Genomic DNA, 27,123 nt, shown 5'->3' on the forward strand with positions numbered 1-27,123 from the left:
GTGTATGTCTCCCCAAATCTGCTACATGGTGTATGTCTCCCCATAGCTGCTACATGGTGTATGTCTCCCCATAGCTGCTACATAGTGTATGTCTCCCCATAGCTGCTACATAGTGTATGTCTCCCCATAGCTGCTACATAGTGTATGTCTCCCCATAGCGGCTACATAGTGTATGTCTCCCCATAGCTGCTACATAGTGTATGTCTCCCCATAGCTGCTACATAGTGTATGTCTCCCCGTAGCTGCTACATGGTGTATGTCTCCCCGTAGCTGCTACATAGTGTATGTCTCCCCATAGCTGCTACATAGTGTATGTCTCCCCATATCTGCTACATGGTGTATGTCTCCCCATAGCTGCTACTTGGTGTATGTCTCCCCATAGCGGCTACATGGTGTATGTCTCCCCATAGCGGCTACATGGTGTATGTCTCCCCATTGCTGCTACATAGTGTATGTCTCCCCATAGCTACTACATGGTGTATGTCTCCCCATAGCTGCTACATGGTGTATGTCTCCCCATAGCTGCTACATGGTGTATGTCTCCCCATAGCTGCTACATGGTGTATGTCTCCCCATAGCTGCTACATAGTGTATGTCTCCCCATAGCTGCTACATAGTGTATGTCTCCCCATAGCTGCTACATAGTGTATGTCTCCCCATAGCTGCTACATAGTGTATGTCTCCCCATAGCTGCTACATGGTGTATGTCTCCCCAAATCTGCTACATGGTGTATGTCTCCCCAAATCTGCTACATGGTGTATGTCTCCCCATAGCTGCTACATGGTGTATGTCTCCCCATAGCTGCTACATGGTGTATGTCTCCCCATAGCTGCTACATGGTGTATGTCTCCCCATAGCTGCTACATGGTATATGTCTCCCCATAGCTGCTACATGGTGTATGTCTCCCCATAGCTGCTACATGGTGTATGTCTCCCCATAGCTGCTACATGGTGTATGTCTCCCCATAGCTGCTACATGGTTTATGTCTCCCCATAGCTGCTACATGGTGTATGTCTCCCCATAGCTGCTACATGGTGTATGTCTCCCCATAGCTGCTACATAGTGTATGTCTCCCCATAGCTGCTACATAGTGTATGTCTCCCCATAGCTGCTACATAGTGTATGTCTTCCCATAGCTGCTACATAGTGTATGTCTCCTCATAGCTGCTACATGGTGTAGGTCTCCCCATAGCTGCTACATAGTGTATGTCTTCCCATAGCTGCTACATAGTGTATGTCTCCCCATAGCTGCTACATGGTGTATGTCTCCCCATATCTGCTACATGGTGTATGTCTCCCCATAGCTGCTACATAGTGTATGTCTCCCCATAGCTGCTACATAGTGTATGTCTCCCCATAGCTGCTACATGGTGTATGTCTCCCCATAGCTGCTACATAGTGTATGTCTCCCCGTAGCTGCTACATGGTGTAGGTCTCCCCATAGCTGCTACATGGTGTATGTCTCCCCATAGTTGCTACATAGTGTATGTCTCCCCATATCTGCTACATAGTGTATGTCTCCCCATAGCTGCTACATAGTGTATGTCTTCCCATAGCTGCTACATGGTGTATGTCTCCCCATAGCTGCTACATAGTGTATGTCTCCCCATAGCTGCTACATGGTGTATGTCTCCCCATAGCTGCTACATGGTGTATGTCTCCCCATAGCTGCTACATGGTGTATGTCTTCCCATAGCTGCTACATAGTGTATGTCTCCCCATAGCTGCTACATAGTGTATGTCTCCCCATAGCTGCTACATAGTGTATGTCTCCCCATAGCTGCTACATGGTGTATGTCTCCCCATAGCTGCTACATAGTGTATGTCTCCTCATAGCTGCTACATAGTGTATGTCTCCCCATAGCTGCTACATAGTGTATGTCTCCCCATAGCTGCTAGATGGTGTATGTCTCCCCATAGCTGCTACATGGTGTAGGTCTCCCCATAGCTGCTACATAGTGTAGGTCTCCCCATAGCTGCTACATAGTGTATGTCTCCCCATAGCTGCTACATGGTGTATGTCTCCCCATAGCTGCTACATAGTGTATGTCTCCCCATAGCTGATACATGGTGTATGTCTCCCCATAGCTGCTACATATTGTATGTCTCCCCATAGCTGCTACATGGTGTATGTCTCCCCATAGCTGCTACATGGTGTATGTCTCCCCATAGCTGCTACATGGTGTATGTCTCCCCATAGCTGCTACATGGTGTATGTCTCCCCATAGCTGCTACATAGTGTATGTCTCTCCATAGCTGCTACATGGTGTATGTCTCCCCGTAGCTGCTACATGGTGTATGTCTCCCCGTAGCTGCTACATAGTGTATGTCTCCCCATAGCTGCTACATGGTGTATGTCTCCCCATAGCTGCTACATATTGTATGTCTCCCCATAGCTGCTACATGGTGTATGTCTCCCCATAGCTGCTACATAGTGTAGGTCTCCCCATAGCTGCTACATGGTGTATGTCTCCCCATAGCTGCTACATAGTGTATGTCTCCCCGTAGCTGCTACATGGTGTATGTCTCCCCGTAGCTGCTACATAGTGTATGTCTCCCCATAGCTGCTACATAGTGTATGTCTCCCCATAGCTGCTACATCGTCTGCTGCCACTCTCAATGTCTTGTTCTAGCCTGCAGTACCTATACTTGTCCACCGGGATTGCTGCTGCTAACTAAGGAATATTCCAGACCCTGATACCTGACACCTCTGCAGCCCTTCTCAAAAGAGAATCATTCTGGATGTTTGAGTTAAACATACTAGCACCTTCAGGTTTAAATTTAGAATTTGATCTCAAACCATTTTTATAACATTTTATAACATTGAATAATATGGTTTCTGCTTTGTCAACTAATTATGTTTCTCTGCTTTTGTTCTTTCTACTAGATTTGCGTCGTGTATATATTATTAGTTTTAGTGATGGTTTTTTAATGTTTAACATGCACTTTATATTTAGGTTTTTTTGGGTCTTTGCATATGTCAGATGCAATAGATTTAACTCTGATCACAGCTAAGGCTATTTTACCTATGGACATTTAATGCCATTTTTATTGTATAAACATGTTTTTTAATTGGTTTTTATTATGATATGTTCATTAAATTTATCTAATATTATTTATACCAGCAACATTTGACAATCTCAATTACAATTAAGTTGTTCGATTATCCAATTTACTCCCCACCTATGAGAGTAGAGGTTAGAGTATTTATACTACTCACCCACCATGCAATATCACTCCTGAAGAAACCTACAAGGTGAAACGCGTAGAGTGATGCCCTAAGACGAAACCGGAGCCTCTGGAAGCGGATGACGTCACTTCCGGTCCTCGGTGAGACGCATCCGTGACACGCATACCAGAACAGAGGAACAGTCGAGACACCACTCTTCCGGTCTGCAGAGATCCACACTGTGATCTATACGCCTGTTTATTTCCATTACCATGTGAGTTGATTGGATTTTGCTTGCTTTTATAAATCTTCTGTGTACAGTCTGCACTATGTCCGGTTCATTTTATTCCTAAGGGCCCCTGGTTAAAGTGTACCCGATCGTTAAAGTGTACCTGATCACGAGCAGGGTTCCTATCTGAATACTAGGCTTCATCTCACGGGTTAAAGAAACCTTTACATGCCTACTTACCTCTCACGTTTGTGAGTATTCTGAACATTTAACCGTGCCATTTAACACACCGAATTCACACAATACTGCACCATAAGTTTGTTGTCTTCTTTGTATTCCACATGATTTGCGCTTCTTGATGATTTCTACCCTTCACCTGACACCTCTGCACCTGTGCTCCACCTCTCAGCCTGCCTATATAATCCTCCCTTTCCTGTTCCTCCTTGCCTGTTTATACTGGTTCCTTAGCTCTTGCAAGGTTCCTGTGTTTACTGCTGTCCTAGCTATTGCTATCATCCTGTTCCAGTTTCCTCATTGCTGACCTCTGCTTGTTTCCTGACTTCGCTACCTGCCGCCTGCCTCGGACCCCTGCTTGTTTCCTGACTTCGCTACCTGCCGCCTGCCTCTGATCTCTGCTTGTGACCCCTACTTCGCTCCCTGCTGTTCCTGCCACTGGGATCCACTTCAGCCGAAGTCCAATCCTTGACAGTGACAGATTTTCAAATGTAGAAACCGGGATACATTAAAAAATATTTAGAAAACAAATTAAATCACACACTACGTCACCCTTTTTTTTGCTTTCCTCCCTCTCCCCATCCTATCTCTCCGCCCCATCCACCCTCTACCCCCCATCCTTTCTCCTCCCTCTACCCCCCATCCTCTCTCCTCCTCCCTCCATCCTTTCCCTCCTCTATCCTTCCTCTCTCCTCCTTCCATCCTCGCACCTCCCTCCATCTTCTCTTCACCCTCACCTCCATCCCCTCCTCCCCATCCTCTCATATATACCCATAAACACCACACCAGGCATGTCAAACTTGCGGTCCACGGGCCGCATGCGGCCCAGAACGACTATCTTTGCGGCCCGCGGCCCACGGCCCAGCCAATATAACGGTGCAGAGGGCGTGTGCGTTGGCGAGCGCGTGGGCGGCGGTAGCAAGCGTGTGCCCGGGAGTTGCGAGCGCGGTGGCGATGTGGCAAGCACGGTTGAAGGAAGAGCTGGCCTGCTGGGGCTGTACGGTGGCCGGGTGCAGTCATCCTGCACTCGTGCCATGTGTGGGATGTGGAGAGCACAGCAGGGGCGGAGCCAACACCTCGGCGGAGAAAGCTTCAGAGACGTCTGTGGGACGGCCTCCTGCCTGGGAGCCTGGGAATAAGGTAAGGACAATATATTATTTTTTTGGGGGGGGGGGCCGAGATGATCATGGGGTGGGGAATATGATGGGGCACGGAGGCCAGCCTGGGCAGCTAATAATGATGGGGGGCAGGGGGTGGGGGATAACATGCTGATGGGGCATGGGGGCCAGCATGGGGGCCAGCCTGGGGTCACCCACCCGACCCCTGCCCCTGTCACCCCCTGCCCATCACCCCCTGCCACCCCCTGCCTCTGTCACCCTCTATTACCCCCTGCCCCTGTCACCCCCTGTCCCTGTCACCCCCTGCCTCTGTCAACCCCTGTCACCCCCTGCCCGTCACCCCCTGCCCGTCACCCCCTGCCACCCCCTGCCCCTGTCACACCCTGCCACTCCCTGTCCATATCACCCCCTGTCACCCCCTGCCTCTGTTACCCCCTGCCACTGTCACCCCCTGCCTCTGTCAACCTCTGCCCGTCACCCCTGCCCCTTTCACCCCCTGCAGCTGTCACCCCCTGCCACCCCCTGCCTCTGTCACCCCCTGCCGCTGTCACCCCCTGCCGCTGTCATCCCCTGCCACCCCCTGCCTCTGCCACCCCCTGCCGCTGTCACCCCCTGCCGCTGTCACCCCCTGCCGCTGTCACCCCCTGCCGCTGTCACCCCCTGCCTGTCACCCCCTGTCCATCACCCCCTGCCACCCCCTGCCACCCCCTGCCACCCCCTGCCCCTGTCACCCCCTGCCCCTGTCACCCCCTGCCCTGTCACCCCCTGCCCTGTCACCCCCTGCCCCTGTCACCCCCTGCCCCTGTCACCCCTGTCAACCCCTGCCCCTGTCACCCCCTGCCCCTGTCAACCCCTGCCCCTGTCACCCCCTGCCACCCCCTGCCTCTGTCACCCCCTGCCACCCGTCACACCCTGCCACCCCCTGTCCATATCACCCCCTGTCACCCCCTGCCTCTGTTACCCCCTGCCACTGTCACCCCCTGCCTCTGTCACCCCCTGTCATCCTCTGCCCGTCACCCCCTGTCACCCCTGGCCACCTCCTGCCCCTTTCACCCCCTGCATCTGTCAGCCCCTGCCACCCCCTGCCCCTGTCACCCCCTGCCACCCCCCTGCCTCTGTCACCCTCTGTCACCCCTGCCACCCGTCACACCCTGTCCATATCACCCCCTGTCACCCCCTGCCTCTGTTACCCCCTGCCACTGTCACCCCCTGCCTCTGTCACCCCCTGTCATCCTCTGCCCGTCACCCCCTGTCACCCCCGGCCACCTCCTGCCCCTTTCACCCCCTGCATCTGTCACCCCCTGCCACCCCCTGCCCCTGTCACCCCCTGCCCCTATCACCCCCTGCCCCTGTCACCCCCTGCCCCTGTCACCCCCCTGCCCCTGTCACCCCCTGCACATCACCCCCTGCCTGTCACCCCCTGTCACATCCTGCCACCCCCTGCCACCCCCTGTCCATATCACCCCGTCATCCCCTGCCTCTGTCAACCCCTGCCTCTGTCACCCCCTGTCAACCCCTGCCCCTGTCACCACCTGCCGCTGTCACCCCCTGCCTCTGTCACCCCCTGCCTCTGTCACCCCATGTCCATCACCCCCTGCCCCTGTCACCCCCTGCCTGCCCCTGTCAACCCCTGCCCCTGTCACCCCCTGCCCCTGTCAACCCCTGTCACCCCCTGCCTCTGTCACCCCCTGCCTCTGTCACCCCCTGCCTCTGTCACCCCCTGTCCATCAACCACTGCCCCTGTCAACCCCTGCCCCTGTCAACCCCTGTCACCCCCTGCCCCTGTCACCCCCTGCCCCTGTGTGTGGGTGGGGGAAAGTGTGTGTGTGTGGTGGGGGGGAGAGTGTGGTATGGGGGGGGGGGGAGTGTGTGTGTGTGGGGGGGGGGAGAGTTGTGTGTGTGGGGGGGAGAGTTGTGTGTGTGGGGGGGAGAGTTGTGTGTGGGGGGGAGAGTTGTGTGTGTAGGGGGGAGAGTTGTGTGTGTGGGGGGGAGAGTGTGTGTGGGGGGGAGAGTGTGTGTGTGGGGGGCAGAGTGTGTGTGTGGGGGGAGAGTGTGTGTGTGGGGGGGGGGGGAGAGTGTGTGTGTGGGGGGGAGAGTGTGTGTGGGGGGAAGAGTGTGTGTGTGGGGGGGGGAGTGTGTGTGTGTGTGTGTATCAGTGGCTGCTGTGTGTGTGTGTCTGTGCAGGCCAGCAGTGACTGTGTGGGTGTCTGTGCGTGGTCAGTGTCTTTGTTGGTCTGTCTGTGTGTGTCTGTGCAGGTCAGAGAGAGAATGGGGGGGGGAGAGAATAGAGGGGGGGGGAGAGAATAGAGGGGGGGGGGAGAGAATAGAGGGGGGGAGAGAATGGAGGGGGGGAGAGAATGGAGGGGGGAGAGGGAGATGGGTGGGGAGAGAGAAGAGGGGATTGCGAGAATGGGGGTGGGAAGGGAAGGGAGAGAAAATGGGGGGAGAAAATTGGGGGGGAAGTAGAGAGAGAATGAGGGACAAAGGCCGCTAACAGGGGGGTCTGCCGGGGTTGACGTCCCGGGCCCGGTGAGTCAGTCAACCACCCTCTCTCTCTCTCACTCTCCCTGTCTCTCTCACTCTCCCTCTCTCTCTCACTCTCCCTGTCTCTCTCACTCTCCATCAGTTTCTCTCAGTTTCTCTCAGTTTCTCTCAGTCTCTCTCTCTGCCTCTCTCTCTGTTACCCCCTGCCCCTGTCACCCCCTGTCCCTGTCACCCCCTGCTCTGTCACCCCCTGTCACCCCCTGTCACCCCCTGCCCGTCACCCCCTGCCACCCCCTGCCCCTGTCACACCTGCCACTCCCTGTCCATATCACCCCCTGTCACCCCTGCCTCTGTTACCCCCTGCCCACTGTCACCCCCTGCCTCTGTCAACCTCTGCCCGTCACCCCCTGCCCTTTCACCCCCTGCAGCTGTCACCCCTGCCACCCCCTGCCTCTGTCACCCCCTGCCGCTGTCACCCCCTGCCGCTGTCACCCCCTGCCGCTGTCACCCCCTGCCGCTGTCACCCCCTGCCACCCCCTGCCTCTGCCACCCCCTGCCGCTGTCACCCCCTGCCGCTGTCACCCCCTGCCGCTGTCACCCCCTGCCGCTGTCACCCCCTGCCTGTCACCCCCTGCCTGGTCACCCCCTGTCCATCACCCCCTGCCACCCCCTGCCCCTGTCACCCCTGCCCCTGTCACCCCTGCCCCTGTCACCCCTGCCCTGTCACCCCCTGCCCTGTCACCCCCTGCCCCTGTCACCCCCTGTCAACCCCTGCCCTGTCACCCCCTGCCCCTGTCCAACACCTGTCACCCCCTGCCCCTGTCACCCCCTGCCACCCCCTGCCTCTGTCACCCTCTGTCACCCCCTGCCACCCGTCACACCCTGCCACCCCTGTCCATATCTCCCCCTGTCACCCCCTGCCTCTGTTACCCCCTGCACTGTCACCCCTGCCTCTGTCACCCTCTGTCATCCTCTGCCCGTCACCCCCTGTCACCCCCGGCCACCTCCTGCCCCTTTCACCCCTGCATCTGTCACCCCCTGCCACCCCCTGCCCCTGTCACCCCCCTGCCCCTGTCACCCCCTGCCACCCCCTGCCTCTGTCACCTCTGTCACCCCCTGCCACCCGTCACACCCTGCCACCCCCTGTCCATATCACCCCCTGTCACCCCCTGCCTCTGTTACCCCCTGCCACTGTCACCCCCTGCCTCTGTCACCCCCTGTCATCTCTGCCCGTCACCCCTGTCACCCCCGGCCACCTCCTGCCCCTTTCACCCCCTGCATCTGTCACCCCCTGCCACCCCCTGCCCCTGTCACCCCCTGCCCTGTCACCCCTGCCCGTCACCCCCTGCCCCTGTCACCCCTGCCCCTGTCACCCCCTGCCCCTGTCACCCCCTGCCCCTGTCACCCCCCTGCACATCACCCCTGCCTGTCACATCCTGCCACCCCCTGTCCATATCACCCCCCCTGTCATCCCCTGCCTCTGTCAACCCCTGCCTCTGTCACCCCCTGTCAACCCCTGCCCCTGTCACCACCTGCCGCTGTCACCCCCTGCCTCTGTCACCCCCCTGCCTCTGTCACCCCCTGTCCATCACCCCCTGCCCCTGTCACCCCCTGCCTGCCCTGTCAACCCTGCCCTGTCACCCCCTGCCCCTGTCAACCCCTGTCACCCCCTGCCTCTGTCACCCCCTGCCTCTGTCACCCCCTGCCCTCTGTCACCCCCTGTCATCAACCACTGCCCCTGTCACCCCTGCCCTGTCAACCCCTGCCCCTGTCAACCCCTGTCACCCCCTGCCCCTGTCACCCCCTGCCCCTGTCACCCCCTGCCCCTGTGTGTGGGTGGGGGAAAGTGTGTGTGTGTGGTGGGGGGGAGAGTGTGTGTGTGTGTGTGGGGGGGGGAGTGTGTGTGTGTGTGTGGGGGGGGGGAGAGTTGTGTGTGTGGGGGGGAGAGTTGTGTGTGTGGGGGGAGAGTTGTGTGTGTGGGGGGGGAGTGTGTGTGTGGGGGGGGGGAGAGTGTGTGTGGGGGGGAGAGTGTGTGTGTGGGGGGGAGAGTGTGTGTGTGGGGGGGGAGAGTGTGTGTGTGGGGGGGGGGAGAGTGTGTGTGTGGGGGGGAGAGTGTGTGTGGGGGGGAAGAGTGTGTGTGGGGGGGGGAGTGTGTGTGTGTGTGTGTATCAGTGGCTGCTGTGTGTGTATGTCTGTGCAGGCCAGCAGTGACTGTGTGGGTGTCTGTGCGTGGTCAGTGTCTTTGTTGGTCTGTCTGTGTGTGTCTGTAGGTCAGTAGCTGTGTGCGTCTGTGCAGGTCAGAGAGAGAATGGAGGGGGGAGAGAATAGAGGGGGGGGAGAGAATGGAGGGGGGGAGAGAATTGAGGGGGGGGAGAGGGAGATGGGTGGGGAGAGAGAAGAGGGGATTGCGAGAATGGGGGTGGGAAGGGAAGGGAGAGAAAATGGGGGGAGAAAATGGGGGGAAGTAGAGAGAGAATGAGGGACAAGGCCGCTAACAGGGGGGTCTGCCGGGGTTGACGTCCCGGGCCCGGTGAGTCAGTCAACCACCCTCTCTCTCCTCTCACTCTCCCTGTCTCTCTCACTCTCCATCAGTTTCTCTCAGTTTCTCTCAGTCTCTCTCTGTCTCTCTCTGCCTCTCTCGCTCTCCCACCCTCTCTCGCTCTCCCACCCTCTCTCGCTCTCCCACCTTCTCTCGCTCTCCCACCTTCTCTCGCTCTCCCACCCTCTCTCGCTATCCCACCCTCTCTCCTCTCCCACCCTCTCTCGCTCTCCCACCCTCTCTCGCTCTCCCACCCTCTCTCGCTCCTCCCACCCTCTCTCGCTCTCCCTCCCTCTCTCCCTCCCTCTCCCTCCCTCTCTCCCTCTCTCTGTCTGTCACCCTCACCCACTCTCTTCGTTTTTATCTTAACTGCCCTATACCTACACCGAAATAACCTATTCTGCTTTCTTCAGATCTGACTCTCAAGTTTCACACGGGGGACATTAGAAGACAGGTAAGGAACACCTCCCCTCCAGTATAATACCTTGAGAGACTGCAGATCAGGTAGATCCCAGGTGGGATTGCTGCTTTGGAAATTGTTAAGAGGGGGCATCCTGACACTGGTTAATGGGTTCAGAAGTCATTCACATCTGGTTTTTTTTTTTTGCGGTCATCACACACACACACACACACATACACACACACACACACACACACACACACACTGTACTTTTCGAAATAAACCTACAATTCTATGAAAATTTAGTTTTTGTTTTTTTGCGGCCCACCTAGACTTAAACCTTGTTTATTTGGCCCTTGTTAGCATTTGAGTTTGACATGCTTGCACTACACCATATACACACATGCCAAACATGCAACCTAGTGTAACACACACACATATCATATACAAATACACATTTATATTCAGCATAAACAAACACTAAATATACATCATATACATGCACATAATGCATGAAACACACATATGCATTACCAATAACACACAAGCACACACACTTACCAACACAGACACACACTTACCAACACAGGGCACACACTTACCAACACAGGCACACACAGACACTTCCAACACACACTTACCAACACAGACACACACATACTTACCAACACAGACACTCACTTACCAACAGACACTCACACATACCAATACAGACACTCACACACTTACCAACACAGACACACTCACACACTTATCAACACAGACACACACACTTACCAACACAGACACAGGGAACCGGGAGATCTAGAGAGGAGCAGCTATGGAGTGCTCTGCAGTGCCACCTGCTGCCCAAAGCTGCATTGGTTAAGCCAGCGGTGCGCAAACTGGGGGGCGCGAGATTTTTTTGGGGTGGGAGGGGAGCACGAGCAGTGGCAGCGGTCCCGCGCTCTCCCCAAAGGCATTTAAATTAAATGCTGGGGACCGCCGAGGCCTCTGCAACCCTCTACTTACCGAGTTCAGCCGGCTCCAGGACGCGTGACCCTGAGAACAGCTGTAGCCAGTAGGAGGGAGGAGAGCCGGGCTGTCTGGCTCCTTACCCCCGGGGTGCGCCCCCCGTGCCTGCTCTCCTCTTTGGTGCCCCCCCCCCTCCTTACCTCACGTGGCGTGAAATGACGGGGGTTAGCTTATTGTTAAGTTGCTGCCCCAGCGGACAGGGAGGAAGATGAGGGTGGCCTTCATCCTGGCAGGGGTAAGTGCAACTTTAATTTACTTTATGCTGGCTGAATAATATTTTATTTTTAATGGGCAAATTAGCTATTACCCGAATCTGGATAATAGTAATTTTGCCCATTACTGCACTGTATGTATAAGGGGGGGGGGGGGGGGGGGTTGGGGGTAGAGGTGGATAGTAGGGTTGTTGTATTTTAATGTTTCTTGGGGGTAGTGGGATAGGGTGAAGGGGTAGTTGCACCAGGGCAGGTACTCAGGTTTAGCGGGTAACGAAGCTCTTTTTATTAACATTGTAATAAACAGTGTACTGTAGCAGGGCGTCTCCGGGCAGACCCGCATTCATTTCAGGTGCGGGGACCCCTTGCTTCCCCAGTTACAGGGCCGTATCCCAGCAGCCATGCTTACATTTCCTGTCACGTGACCGGGACATTTAAATGCATAGGAGATACCCGGCACCCCACACCGGGGCCTGTATCTCAGGAAGCAGGGGTCCCCGGACCTGAAATGAATGCGGTTCTGCTCTGGAGGCGCCCTGCTACATTACACTTTTATTAAAATGTAAATAAAAACACTGCGATCGCCTGTAAGTTGCTGTGCAGGGAGAGGCGGCTCTTTCTGTGCAGGGAGATTGCCTGTGAGTGCTGTGCAGGGAGAGGCGTCTCTCTCTGTGCAGGGAGATTGCCTGTGAGTGCTGTGCAGGGAGAGGCAGTTCTCTCTGTGCAGGGAGATCGCCTGTAAGTGCTGTGCAGGGAGATGCAGCTCTCTCTGTGCAGGGAGATCGCCTGTAAGTGCTGTGCAGGGAGAGGCGGCTCTCTGTGCAGGGAGATCGCCTGTAAGTGCTGTGCAGGGAGAGGCGGCTCTCTCTGTGCAGGGAGATCGCCTGTAAGTGCTGTGCAGGGAGATGCAGCTCTCTCTGTGCAGGGAGATCGCCTGTAAGTGCTGTGCAGGGAGAGGCGGCTCTCTGTGCAGGGAGATCGCCTGTGAGTGCTGTGCAGGAGATGCAGCTTCTCTCTGTGCAGGGAGATCTCCTGTAAGTGCTGTGCAGGGAGAGGCGGCTCTCTCTGTGCACGAGATCTCCTGTAAGTGCTGTGCAGGGAGATGCAGCTTCTCTCTGTGCAGGGAGATCTCCTGTAAGTGCTGTGCAGGGAGAGGCGGCTCTCTCTGTGCAGGGAGATCTCCTGTAAGTGCTGTACAGGGAGAGGCGGCTCTCTCTGTGCAGGGAGATCGCCTGTAAGTGCTGTGCAGGGAGAGGCGGCTCTCTTCTGTGCAGGGAGATCGCCTGTAAGCGCTGTGCAGGGAGAGGCGGCTCCCCTCTGTGCAGGGAGATCGCCAGTAAGAGCTGTGCAGGGAGATCGCCTGTAAGTGCTGTGCAGGGAGATGCAGCTTCTCTCTGTGCAGGGAGATCGTCTGTAAGTGCTGTGCAGGGAGAGGCAAGCTCTCTCTGTGCCAGGGAGATTGCCTGTAAGTGCTCTGCAGGGAGAGGCGTCTTTCTGTGCAGGGAGATCGCCTGTAAGTGCTGTGCAGGGAGAGGCGGCTCTCTCTGTGCAGGGAGATGGCCCTGTAAGTGCTGTGCAGGGAGAGGCAGCTCTCTCTGTGCAGGGAGATGGCCTGTAAGTGCTGTGCAGGGAGAGGCGGCTCTCTCTGTGCAGGGGAGATCGCCTGTAAGTGCTGTGCAGGGAGAGGCGGCTCTCTCCATACAGGAAGATCTCCTGTAAGAGCTGTGCAGGGGAGATGCAGCTCTCTCCTTGCAGGGAGATCGCCTGTAAGTGCTGTGCAGGGAGATGCAGCTCTCTCTGTGCAGGGAGATTGCCTGTGAGTGCTGTGCAGGGAGAGGCGGCTCTCTCTGTGCAGGGAGATCGCCTGTAAGTGCTGTGCAGGGAGAGGCGGCTCTCTCTGTGCAGGGAGATTGCCTTTGAGTGCTGTGCAGGGAGAGGCGGCTCTCTCTGTGCAGGGAGATTGCCTGTAAGTGCTGTGCAGGGAGAGGCGTCTCTCTCCGTGCAGGGAGATCGCCTGTAAGAGCTGTGCAGGGAGAGGCGGCTCTCTCTGTGCAGGGAGATCGCCTGTGAGTGCTGCGCAGGGAGATGCGTTTCTCTCCGTGCAGGGAGATCGCCTGTATAAGCTGTGCAGGGAGAGGCAGCTCTCTCTGTGCAGGGAGATCGCCTGTAAGAGCTGTGCAGGGAGAGGCGGCTCTCTCTGTGCAGGGAGATCGCCTGTAAGAGCTGTGCAGGGAGAGGCAGCTTCCTCCGTGCAGGGAGATCGCCTGTAAGAGCTGTGCAGGGAGATGTGTCTCTCTCTGTGCAGGGAGATCGCCTGTAAGTGCTGTGCAGGGAGAGGCAGCTCTCTCTTTGCAGGGAGATCGCCTGTAAGTGCTGTGCAGGAGAGGCAGCTCTCTCCGTGCAGGGAGATCGCCTGTAAGAGCTGTGCAGGGAGATGTGTCTCTCTCTGTGCAGGGAGATCGCCTGTAAGTGCTGTGCAGGGAGAGGCGGCTCTCTCTTTGCAGGGAGATCGCCTGTAAGTGCTGTGCAGGGAGAGGCAGCTCTCTCTGTGCATGAGATTGCCTGTAAGAGCTGTGCAGGGAGATGCAGCTCTCTCTTTGCAGGGAGATCGCCTGTAAGTGCTGTGGCAAGGGAGAGGCGGCTCTCTCTTTGCAGGGAGATCGCCTGTAAGTGCTGTGCAGGGAGAGGCAGCTCTCTCTGTGCATGGAGATTGCCTGTAAAGAGCTGTGCAGGGAGATGCAGCTCTCTCTTTGCAGGGAGATCGCCTGTAAGTGCTGTGCAGGGAGAGGCGGCTCTCTCTTTGCAGGGAGATCGCCTGTAAGTGCTGTGCAGGGAGAGGCAGCTCTCTCTGTGCATGGAGATTGCCTGTAAGAGCTGTGCAGGGAGATGCAGCTCTCTCTTTGCAGGGAGATCGCCTGTAAGAGCTGTGCAGGAGAGGCGGCTCTCTCTGTGCAGGGAGAGGCGGCTCTTTCTGTGCATCTCTCTGTGCAGCTCTTACAGACTGCGGCCAGATCGTACAGGGGAGAACTTAGGCCTCGGCCAGGCTTACCGCTGGCGCGCTGAGGCTCAGGGAAAGCGGGTGCTTTCCCTGGCCTTGCGGTTGCTTGCCCGGCGCGCCATCAGGGGGCGGGCCAATTACGTCACGGAGCTGGTTCGCCCTCATTGGGCGAACCGCTCACGTGACCCGGCCTGTCTCGCCGGCAAGCGGGGGAATTTTAAATTCCCCTAAGGACCTGCGCTTCCGCCGCGCTTGCGGAAGCGCAGGTGAGCCCCTACTAAAGCCGCTCTAATTGCGGCTGTAGGGGCTCAGTGCTGAGCGGGGAGCGCGCAAGCCAGCGCTAAACATGGCCGAGGCCTTAGAGAGAGCCTGAGGTCACATCGCTGCGTCCTGAGGTCACATCGCTGCGGTCACATCGCTGCGGTCACATCGCTGAGGTCACATCGCTGAGGTCACATCGCTGAGGTCACATCGCTGAGGTCACATCGCTGAGGTCACATCGCTGAGGTCACATCGCTGAGGTCACATCGCTGAGGTCACATCGCTGAGGTCACATCGCTGAGGTCACACCGTTGCTGTCCCGAGCGCTGTTGGCATTTTCCTGTCTCACGGTCTGAGACTTGTGGAAATGGTTTCAGATTCTTTCTGATACCGGGATCACACAAATGCCAAACCGGTCGGGGGGAACAGGCCAAACCGGTCGGTGGAACGCGCCAAAACGGTCGGTGGGAACGCGCCAAACCAGTCGGTGGGAACAGGCCAAACCAGTCGGGATGGCAGCAAAGTTACCGAAGATACTAGAATAGGCCCCTAAGGCCGTGATTATTCCAAAAATCACACGCAGCGCGACGCCGCGCGCCCTGAAAAACAAAATAAACAAACAATAGGAGGGCACATACCAAGCGTGACGTAAGCGCCGCGACGTACTGCAAAGCGTTTGCCTCCTCAAGCGATTTGAGATTTTGTTACTCGCACACGTCGGTCGCATCACGTGATTGGCACGGCCAATCACAGTGCATCATCAACCAACCAACCTGGCCATGTCTCCCTGCAGTAGCGGTACAAATCTCTTCGGCGTGTTCACATGAAGCGCGGCGACATGACGTCACCAGATCGCTTCGCAGCGCTGCAGTTTTTGGTATAATTAAGGCCTAAAACTACAGGGATCTAATGGGAGATATATTCATATTGGCGCCCTCTTGTGGTGCAAGTGGTGTATAACAGGCAACCAGAAAAGGTATTGGAAACAACAAATTGGCTGCTGCAGGTACAGTATATAATAGTATATATATAATAGTAAACTTTTGGGTCTGCTGAGATCCTGTGGTAGGTGATGTCAGACCCTGCCCGGATTGCAGGGAGTTTACATCAATGTCTCTTACCTTGGCTTTCTCAGATGGGGTTACCTTATTCGGGTGCTAGATTCATACGGCCGGGCGATGATATGGCAAGGATGGGCGTCAGGAACTTTATTAATTCAGCAGCAGCTTTATTGTTACTTCCATATACACTGGTAACTTGGTATAGACATAACCAAATTCTTCCTGGCGTTGTCTGAACCTACTTCCCTCGCTGCCCTTATCTCGGCCTGCTCGGGAGGTGCTAAGGCTTGATTGCCTTGGCTACCTATGGAAGCCCTCTACAGAGTGACTTCAGTAGAACTTCATTCCATATGGACCCCTATAGGGACTGGTGCTAATCTCCCTCTGCTGGGGATCAGGGTCCTTCCCTCGGGCACCACGTGCCACCTTGTGGCTGCTTGGAGTCAGGCCAGATATGGACCCTCTAATTGGGCTGGTCTGACTATGCCTTGGGACTTTGGCCTGTTGAGTCCCCCTTGGGCATAGGCTGCCTCTCCATTAACCCTCTTTGGTAAAGGGAGCCATCTCTGTGGGACGCTATCTCACCAGGGCATTGTCCCTCACTATAAAACAGTAACAAGGGGTCCTTACCCTATTCTATCATATTAATGTATTTACACTATTCACAGTGAGATCCCACTACTTCATCTCCTCCTGGGATCTGGCTTCCAGAAACTTCTGCATCTGTATATATGTATTGTAACATCATTGTCTCCAGGCAGAAGTGAGCGGGACTTAACATCTGCTCAGTCACCCCGGCACCATGTAAAGGGAAGTTACTCTGTGTGGGCCCGCACAGTTAACCCCTTAAGGCCATGGTAATCCCAAAAGGGGGTTACATCCCTATAATATATTGATACAAATATTACAGACTGTAGGTCTCTGAGCTCTAAAAACTTTAGCTACTGGAGTGGTGTCAATGTCAACCTGGTTCCTGTAGCAGCATAAGGGATTCAAACTCCCACATAGCATTTCTGGAATCTAAACACATGGCTGCTCGGGCCTTCTCCCCTCTGAAGCTGTGAGTTCAATTCTGTACTAAGGTATTCAGTATTTTTTTTAAATGTAATTATTTATAAACTATAAGTTTGTGTTAACATGTTCAGTGAAGAATGTACCTTCACCGCTAAACTCCTATGTTGTTAATGTTGCAGCTAATACTGATGCCTTTTATTTCGTTATCTCATAAGAACATTGCAAATTCAAATCTGTGTAATGGTATTTCATTTTTTGAACTGGGCCCAGCATATTATGTTTATTTATTGTATATTAAAGTGTATTTTAAAATCCTCTTTAAATATTTGTTACTCCATAGGAATAAAATTATAATAGTATAAATCATTCTTTGCTTTTCTGTAAAATGTACTATTATAAAATATTGTGATAGGCTTTAACCAAAGCAATGCGTTGCAGGCCTCTCTGGAAGCAAATGGATTATGTTTTTAGACTGGGGGAAAAAATGAGGATTATATTATCATTTGTCTCATTAGGATCTTTTTTCTTTATCATACTAAGAACTGCTGAGTCTCATGTGAGATAATGACAATGCCTCTCCTTTCGGTGTAATAGGTGTACAACGCTCCTTACAACAATGTATTAATAGTACAGGCGGTCCTCGGTTATCCAGCGGGACCCGTTCTGGAGGTAGCTGGATAGTGACACCGCTGTAAAGTGAGTCCCATGTTAATCAGTGGCGGTGAGCGTCGGATAACGCATTCAGGCGTCGAAAAACAGCCCATAGGGTGGCATTGTAAAGCGTTGGATATGCCATCCGTTGTAAAGTGACACGTTGGATAGCGTTGGATAACCTGTATAACAGTGTTTGCAGGGATTGAACGAGAAAATGATGCCACATGCGCCCTCCTGTGGTATAAAATGTCTATTACAGGTAGTCCTCCCTATCCAACGTCTCACTTTACAACGAATGGCATATCCAACGCTTTACAATGCCACCCCACAGGCCGTTTTTCGAGACCTGAATGCGTTATCCGACGCTCACCGCCACTGATTAACATAGGACTCACTTTACAGCGGTGTCACCATCCAACGCTACTTCCAGAACGGGTCCCGTTCGATAACCGAGGACTGGCTGTATAGCCACGCCATGCATTGGTAACATTGAGTGTATGGATTGCAGCTGTTTGTTTAACACTATACAGCACATACATAGTAATGTATCAGTTTTGGTTGAGAAACCTTATAATTGTAACTGTGGCATTCAGTCTGCTCCAGCTGTCAACGTATCAATCTATCAATCTACCCTTATTCACTAATTACATGAATATTGTTGCAAAGGAAAACTTTATTACAAGCAGCTATCAAGTGATATTAAAAAGATCAATTCTGCGATGAACGTGATGAATCCTGTCAGGAAACTTATTATAATATAATAATTATATTGACTGGCCAGGTCACTTCGGGCTATGACGTCCGTCAGTCATTTCAGAGACAGAGATCCCCTTTGGGTTCATTATTCCGTTTTCTTCAATATCAGCTATATTTGTCAGGACTGCTTTTCTAAGTAGATGCGATTCAGACCTCCAGGTATAAAACTACATTTCTAGTTTGGAGAAAAGAGAGGCATAATTAAATATACCCTATTATAATGTGTAGCATTGGACTTTCTTTCCTCCACTGCTCCCATTATTGTTCCATAACACAGCCTCCAAATGTCTCATTCATTCACACAAAGGGGCATCTAATGGAGGTGCTGGCAGATGCTATATTTTCATGGTAGGGTATATATTTTATATTCATTTCTTCTTACAGCTGTCTCAGCATTAGTACGGGAAGGAGACCATTTACTAGCAAATATAAACCCAGGACTATGACGTGAGCCAAAGAGGCCCCTTCCTGCCACGCGCAGCCACCCTCTCATTCCGCTCCGTCCTGCCATGCGCAGCCACCCTCTCATTCCGCTCCGTCCTGCCACGCGCAGCCACCCTCTCATTCCGCTCCGTCCTGCCATGCGCAGCCACCCTCTCATTCCGCTCCGTCCTGCCACGCGCAGCCACCCTCTCATTCCGCTCCGTCCTGCCACGCGCAGCCACCCTCTCATTCCGCTCCGTCCTGCCACGCGCAGCCACCCTCTCATTCCGCTCCGTCCTGCCATGCGCAGCCACCCTCTCATTCCGCTCCGTCCTGCCATGCGCAGCCACCCTCTCATTCCGCTCCGTCCTGCCACGCGCAGCCACCCTCTCATTCCGCTCCGTCCTGCCACGCGCAGCCACCCTCTCATTCCGCTCCGTCCTGCCATGCGCAGCCACCCTCTCATTCCGCTCCGTTCTGCCATGCGCAGCCACCCTTTCATTCCGCTCCGTCCTGCCATGCGCAGCCACCCTCTCATTCCGCTCCGTCCTGCCATGCGCAGCCACCCTCTCATTCCGCTCCGTCCTGCCATGCGCAGCCACCCTCTCATTCCGCTCCGTCCTGCCATGCGCAGCCACCCTCTCATTCCGCTCCGTCCTGCCACGCGCAGCCACCCTCTCATTCCGCTCCGTCCTGCCACGCGCAGCCACCCTCTCATTCCGCTCCGTCCTGCCACGCGCAGCCACCCTCTCATTCCGCTCCGTCCTGCCACGCGCAGCCACCCTCTCATTCCGCTCCGTCCTGCCACGCGCAGCCACCCTCTCATTCCGCTCCGTCCTGCCACGCGCAGCCACCCTCTCATTCCGCTCCGTCCTGCCACGCGCAGCCACCCTCTCATTCCGCTCCGTCCTGCCACGCGCAGCCACCCTCTCATTCCGCTCCGTCCTGCCACGCGCAGCCACCCTCTCATTCCGCCCCGTCCTGCCATGCGCAGCCACCCTCATTCCGCTCCGTCCTGCCATGCGCAGCCACCCTCTCATTCCGCTCCGTCCTGCCACGCGCAGCCACCCTCTCATTCCGCTCCGTCCTGCCACGCGCAGCCACCCTCTCATTCCGCCCCGTCCTGCCATGCGCAGCCACCCTCATTCCGCTCCGTCCTGCCATGCGCAGCCACCCTCTCATTCCGATCCGTCCTGCCATGCGCAGCCACCCTCATTCCGCTCTGTCCTGCCATGCGCAGGCACCCTCTCATTCCGCTCCGTCCTGCCACGCGCAGCCACCCTCTCATTCCGCTCCGTCCTGCCATGCGCAGCCACCCTCATTCCGCTCCGTCCTGCCATGCGCAGCCACCCTCATTCCGCTCCGTCCTGCCATGCGCAGCCACCCTCAAATTTCGCTCCGTCCTGCCACGCGCAGCCACCCTCTCATTCCGCTCCGTCCTGCCATGCGCAGCCACCCTCTCATTCCGCTCCGTCCTGCCATGCGCAGCCACCCTTTCATTCCGCTCCGTCCTGCCACGCGCAGCCACCCTCTCATTCCGCTCCGTCCTGCCACGCGCAGCCACCCTCTCATTCCGCTCCGTCGTGCCACGCGCAGCCACCCTCTCATTCCGCTCCGTCCTGCCATGCGCAGCCTCCCTTTCATTCCGCTCCGTCCTGCCATGTGCAGCCACCCTCTCATTCCGCTCCGTCCTGCCACGCGCAGCCACCCTCTCATTCCGCTCCGTCCTGCCATGCGCAGGCACCCTCTCATTCCGCTCCGTCCTGCCACGCGCAGCCACCCTCTCATTCCGCTCCGTCCTGCCACGCGCAGCCACCCTCTCATTCCGCTCCGTCCTGCCATGCGCAGCCACCCTCTCATTCCGCTCCGTCCTGCCATGCGCAGCCACCCTCTCATTCCGCTCCGTCCTGCCACGCGCAGCCACCCTCTCATTCCGCTCCGTCCTGCCACGCGCAGCCACCCTCTCATTCCGCTCCGTCCTGCCACGCGCAGCCACCCTCTCATTCCGCTCCGTCCTGCCATGCGCAGCCACCCTCTCATTCCGCTCCGTTCTGCCATGTGCAGCCACCCTCTCATTCCGCTCCGTCCTGCCATGCGCAGCCACCCTCTCATTCCGCTCCGTCCTGCCATGCGCAGCCACCCTCTCATTCCGCTCCGTCCTGCCATGCGCAGCCACCCTCTCATTCCGCTCCGTCCTGCCACGCGCAGCCACCCTCTCATTCCGCTCCGTCCTGCCACGCGCAGCCACCCTCTCATTCCGCTCCGTCCTGCCACGCGCAGCCACCCTCTCATTCCGCTCCGTCCTGCCACGCGCAGCCACCCTCTCATTCCGCTCCGTCCTGCCACGCGCAGCCACCCTCTCATTCCGCTCCGTCCTGCCACGCGCAGCCACCCTCTCATTCCGCTCCGTCCTGCCACGCGCAGCCACCCTCTCATTCCGCTCCGTCCTGCCACGCGCAGCCACCCTCTCATTCCGCTCCGTCCTGCCACGCGCAGCCACCCTCTCATTCCGCTCCGTCCTGCCACGCGCAGCCACCCTCTCATTCCGCCCCGTCCTGCCACGCGCAGCCACCCTCTCATTCCGCTCCGTCCTGCCACGCGCAGCCACCCTCTCATTCCGCTCCGTCCTGCCACGCGCAGCCACCCTCTCATTCCGCCCCGTCCTGCCATGCGCAGCCACCCTCATTCCGCTCCGTCCTGCCATGCGCAGCCACCCTCATTCCGCTCTGTCCTGCCATGCGCAGGCACCCTCTCATTCCGCTCCGTCCTGCCACGCGCAGCCACCCTCTCATTCCGCTCCGTCCTGCCATGCGCAGCCACCCTCATTCCGCTCCGTCCTGCCATGCGCAGCCACCCTCATTCCGCTCCGTCCTGCCATGCGCAGCCACCCTCAAATTTCGCTCCGTCCTGCCACGCGCAGCCACCCTCTCATTCCGCTCCGTCCTGCCATGCGCAGCCACCCTCTCATTCCGCTCCGTCCTGCCATGCGCAGCCACCCTTTCATTCCGCTCCGTCCTGCCACGCGCAGCCACCCTCTCATTCCGCTCCGTCCTGCCACGCGCAGCCACCCTCTCATTCCGCTCCGTCGTGCCACGCGCAGCCACCCTCTCATTCCGCTCCGTCCTGCCATGCGCAGCCTCCCTTTCATTCCGCTCCGTCCTGCCATGTGCAGCCACCCTCTCATTCCGCTCCGTCCTGCCACGCGCAGCCACCCTCTCATTCCGCTCCGTCCTGCCATGCGCAGGCACCCTCTCATTCCGCTCCGTCCTGCCACGCGCAGCCACCCTCTCATTCCGCTCCGTCCTGCCATGCGCAGCCACCCTCTCATTCCGCTCCGTCCTGCCATGCGTAGCCACCCTCATTCCGCTCCGTCCTGCCACGCACAGCCACCCTCTCATTCCGCTCCGTCGTGCCACGCGCAGCCACCCTCTCATTCCGCTCCGTCCTGCCACGCGCAGCCACCCTCTCATTCCGCTCCGTCCTGCCATGCGCAGCCACCCTCTCATTCCGCTCCGTCCTGCCACGCGCAGCCACCCTCTCATTCCGCTCCGTCCTGCCACGCGCAGCCACCCTCTCATTCCGCTCCGTCGTGCCACGCGCAGCCACCCTCTCATTCCGCTCCGTCCTGCCATGCGCAGCCTCCCTCTCATTCCGCTCCGTCCTGCCATGTGCAGCCACCCTCTCATTCCGCTCCGTCCTGCCACGCGCAGCCACCCTCTCATTCCGCTCCGTCCTGCCATGCGCAGCCACCCTCTCATTCCGCTCCGTCCTGCCATGCGCAGCCACCCTCTCATTCCGCTCCGTCCTGCCATGCGCAGCCACCCTTTCATTCCGCTCCGTCCTGCCATGCGCAGCCACCCTCTCATTCCGCTCCGTCCTGCCACGCGCAGCCACCCTCTCATTCCACTCCGTCCTGCCACGCGCAGCCACCCGCTCATTCCGCTCCGTCCTGCCATGCGCAGGCACCCTTTCATTCCGCTCCGTCCTGCCACGCGCAGCCACCCTCTCATTCCGCTCCGTCCTGCCACGCGCAGCCACGCTCTCATTCCGCTCCGTCCTGCCGTGCGCAGCCACCCTCTCATTCCGCTCCGTCCTGCCGTGCGCAGCCACCCTCTCATTCCGCTCCGTCCTGCCGTGCGCAGCCACCCTCTCATTCCGCTCCGTCCTGCCACGCGCAGCCACCCTCATTCCGCTCCGTCCTGCCACGCGCAGCCACCCTCTCATTCTGCTCCGTCCTGCCATGCGCAGCCACCCTCTCATTCCGCTCCGTCCTGCCACGCGCAGCCACCCTCTCATTCCACTCCGTCCTGCCACGCGCAGCCACCCTCTCATTCCACTCCGTCCTGCCACGCGCAGCCACCCTCTCATTCCGCTCCGTCCTGCCACGCGCAGCCACCCTCTCATTCCGCCCCGTCCTGCCATGCGCAGCCACCCTCATTCCGCTCCGTCCTGCCATGCGCAGCCACCCTCTCATTACGCTCCGTCCTGCCATGCGCAGCCACCCTTTCATTCCGCTCCGTCCTGCCACGCGCAGCCACCCTTTCATGCCGCTCCGTCCTGCCACGCGCAGCCACCCTTTCATTCTGCTCCGTCCTGCCACGCGCAGCCACCCTTTCATGCCGCTCCGTCCTGCCACGCGCAGCCACCCTCTCATTACGCTCCGTTCTGCCACGCGCAGCCACCCTCTCATTACGCTCCGTCCTGCCACGCGCAGCCACCCTCTCATTCCGCTCCGTCCTGCCATGCGCAGCCACCCTCTCATTCCGCTCCGTCCTGCCACGCGCAGCCACCCTCTCATTCCGCTCCGTCCTGCCACGCGCAGCCACCCTCTCATTCCGCTCGGTCCTGCCACGCGCAGCCACCCTCTCATTCCGCTCCGTCCTGCCACGCGCAGCCACCCTCTCATTCCGCTCCGTCCTGCCACGCGCAGCCACACTCTCATTCCGCTCTGTCCTGCCACGCGCAGCCACCCTCTCATTCCGCTCCGTCCTGCCATGCGCAGCCACCCTTTCATTCCGCTCTGTCCTGCCATGCGCAGCCACCCTTTCATTCCGCTCCGTCCTGCCATGCGCAGCCACCCTCTCATTCCGCTCCGTCCTGCCACGCGCAGCCACCCTCTCATTCCGCTCCGTTCTGCCATGCGCAGCCACCCTCTCATTCCGCTCCGTCCTGCCATGCGCAGCCACCCTCTCATTCCGCTCCGTCCTGCCACGCGCAGCCACCCTCTCATTCCGTTCTGTCCTGCCATGCGCCGCCACCCTTTCATTCCGCTCCGTCCTGACATGCGCAGCCACCCTTTCATGCCGCTCCGTCCTGCCACGCGCAGCCACCCTCTCATTCCGCTCCGTCCTGCCATGCGCAGCCACCCTTTCATTCCGCTCCGTCCTGCCACGCGCAGCCACCCTCTCATTGCGCTCCGTCCTGCCATGCGCAGCCACCCTTTCATTCCGCTCCGTCCTGCCACGCGCAGCCACCCTCTCATTCCGCTCCGTCCTGACATGCGCAGCCACCCTCTCATTCCGCTCCGTCCTGCCACGCGCAGCCACCCTTTCATTCCGCTCCGTCCTGCCATGCGCAGCCACCCTCTCATTCCGCTCCGTCCTGCCACGCGCAGCCACCCTCTCATTCCGCTCCGTCCTGCCACGCGCAGCCACCCTCTCATTCCGCTCCGTCCTGCCATGCGCAGCCACTCTCTCATTCCGCTCCGTCCTGCCAAGCGCAGCCACCCTCTCATTCCGCTCCGTCCTGCCACGCGCAGCCACCCTCTCATTCCGCTCCGTCCTGCCATGCGCAGCCACCCTCTCATTCCGCTCCGTCCTGCCATGCGCAGCCACCCTTTCATTCCGCTCCGTCCTGCCATGCGCAGCCACCCTCTCATTCCGCTCCGTCCTGCCACGCGCAGCCACCCTTTCATTCCGCTCCGTCCTGCCACGCGCAGCCACCCTCTCATTCCGCTCCGTCCTGCCACGCGCAGCCACCCTCTCATTCCGCTCCGTCCTGCCACGCGCAGCCACCCTCTCATTCCGCTCCGTCCTGCCACGCGCAGCCACCCTCTCATTCCGCTCCGTCCTGCCACGCGCAGCCACCCTCTCATTCCGCTCCGTCCTGCCACGCGCAGCCACCCTCTCATTCCGCTCGGTCCTGCCACGCGCAGCCACCCTCTCATTCCGCTCGGTCCTGCCACGCGCAGCCACCCTCTCATTCCGCTCCGTCCTGCCACGCGCAGCCACCCTCTCATTCCGCTCCGTCCTGCCACGCGCAGCCACACTCTCACTCCGCTCCGTCCTGCCACGCGCAGCCACCCTCTCATTCCGCTCCGTCCTGCCATGCGCAGCCACCCTTTCATTCCGCTCTGTCCTGCCATGCGCAGCCACCCTTTCATTCCGCTCCGTCCTGCCACGCGCAGCCACCCTTTCATTCCGCTCCGTCCTGCCACGCGCAGCCACCCTCTCATTCCGCTCCGTTCTGCCATGCGCAGCCACCCTCTCATTCCGCTCCGTCCTGCCATGCGCAGCCACCCTCTCATTCCGCTCCGTCCTGCCACGCGCAGCCACCCTCTCATTCCGTTCCGGCCTGCCATGCGCAGCCACCCTTTCATTCCGCTCCGTCCTGACATGCGCAGCCACCCTTTCATGCCGCTCCGTCCTGCCACGCGCAGCCACCCTCTCATTCCGCTCCGTCCTGCCATGCGCAGCCACCCTTTCATTCCGCTCCGTCCTGCCACGCGCAGCCACCCTCTCATTGCGCTCCGTCCTGCCATGCGCAGCCACCCTTTCATTCCGCTCCGTCCTGCCACGCGCAGCCACCCTCTCATTCCGCTCCGTCCTGACATGCGCAGCCACCCTCTCATTCCGCTCCGTCCTGCCACGCGCAGCCACCCTTTCATTCCGCTCCGTCCTGCCATGCGCAGCCACCCTCTCATTCCGCTCTGTCCTGCCATGCGCAGCCACCCTCTCATTCCGCTCCGTCCTGCCATGCGCAGCCACCCTCTCATTCCGCTCCGTCCTGCCACGCGCAGCCACCCTCTCATTCCGCTCCGTCCTGCCAAGCGCAGCCACCCTCTCATTCCGCTCCGTCCTGCCAAGCGCAGCCACCCTCTCATTCCGCTCCGTCCTGCCACGCGCAGCCACCCTCTCATTCCGCTCCGTCCTGCCATGCGCAGCCACCCTCTCATTCCGCTCCGTCCTGCCACGCGCAGCCACCCTCTCATTCCGCTCCGTCCTGCCACGCGCAGCCACCCTCTCATTCCGCCCCGTCCTGCCATGCGCAGCCACCCTCATTCCGCTCCGTCCTGCCATGCGCAGCCACCCTCTCATTCCGCTCCGTCCTGCCACGCGCAGCCACCCTCTCATTCCGCTCCGTCCCGCCACGCGCAGCCACCCTCTCATTCCGCCCCGTCCTGCCACGCGCAGCCACCCTCATTCCGCTCCGTCCTGCCATGCGCAGCCACCCTCTCATTCCGCTCCGTCCTGCCATGCGCAGCCACCCTCATTCCGCTCTGTCCTGCCATGCGCAGGCACCCTCTCATTCCGCTCCGTCCTGCCACGCGCAGCCACCCTCTCATTCCGCTCCGTCCTGCCATGCGCAGCCACCCTCACTCCGCTCCGTCCTGCCATGCGCAGCCACCCTCATTCCGCTCCGTCCTGCCATGCGCAGCCTCCCTTTCATTCCGCTCCGTCCTGCCATGTGCAGCCACCCTCTCATTCCGCTCCGTCCTGCCACGCGCAGCCACCCTCTCATTCCGCTCCGTCCTGCCATGCGCAGCCACCCTCTCATTCCGCTCCGTCCTGCCATGCGCAGCCACCCTCTCATTCCGCTCCGTCCTGCCATGCGCAGCCACCCTTTCATTCCGCTCCGTCCTGCCACGCGCAGCCACCCTCTCATTCCGCTCCGTCCTGCCACGCGCAGCCACCCTCTCATTCCGCTCCGTCCTGCCATGCGCAGCCACCCTCTCATTCCGCTCCGTCCTGCCATGCGCAGCCACCCTTTCATTCCGCTCCGTCCTGCCATGCGCAGCCACCCTCTCATTCCGCTCCGTCCTGCCACGCGCAGCCACCCTCTCATTCCGCTCCGTCCTGCCACGCGCAGCCACCCGCTCATTCCGCTCCGTCCTGCCATGCGCAGGCACCCTTTCATTCCGCTCCGTCCTGCCACGCGCAGCCACCCTCATTCCGCTCCGTCCTGCCACGCGCAGCCACGCTCTCATTCCGCTCCGTCCTGCCGTGCGCAGCCACCCTCTCATTCCGCTCCGTCCTGCCGTGCGCAGCCACCCTCTCATTCCGCTCCGTCCTGCCGTGCGCAGCCACCCTCTCATTCCGCTCCGTCCTGCCACGCGCAGCCACCCTCTCATTCCGCTCCGTCCTGCCACGCGCAGCCACCCTCATTCCGCTCCGTCCTGCCACGCGCAGCCACCCTCTCATTCCACTCCGTCCTGCCATGCGCAGCCACCCTCTCATTCCGCTCCGTCCTGCTACGCGCAGCCACCCTCTCATTCCACTCCGTCCTGCCACGCGCAGCCACCCTCTCATTCCGCTCCGTCCTGCCACGCGCAGCCA

At 58.4% G+C, this 27,123-nt stretch overlaps 1 protein-coding gene across 1 annotated transcript in view; it reads right to left on the bottom strand.

The window, feature by feature from the left end:
• Positions 1 to 18,044: 18,044 nt before the first annotated feature.
• The window catches only part of MIA (MIA SH3 domain containing), a 76,003-nt gene continuing 66,924 nt past the window's right edge, over positions 18,045 to 27,123 (bottom strand). Inside the window, exon 5 of the mRNA XM_075606725.1 lies at positions 18,045 to 18,320. The gene's annotated coding sequence lies outside the window, so the exon portion shown is untranslated. The remainder of the gene's footprint in view (positions 18,321 to 27,123) is intronic.

The sequence above is a fragment of the Ascaphus truei genome, chromosome 7, assembly GCF_040206685.1.
Source record: "Ascaphus truei isolate aAscTru1 chromosome 7, aAscTru1.hap1, whole genome shotgun sequence".
Classification (NCBI taxonomy): Eukaryota; Metazoa; Chordata; class Amphibia; order Anura; family Ascaphidae; genus Ascaphus; species Ascaphus truei.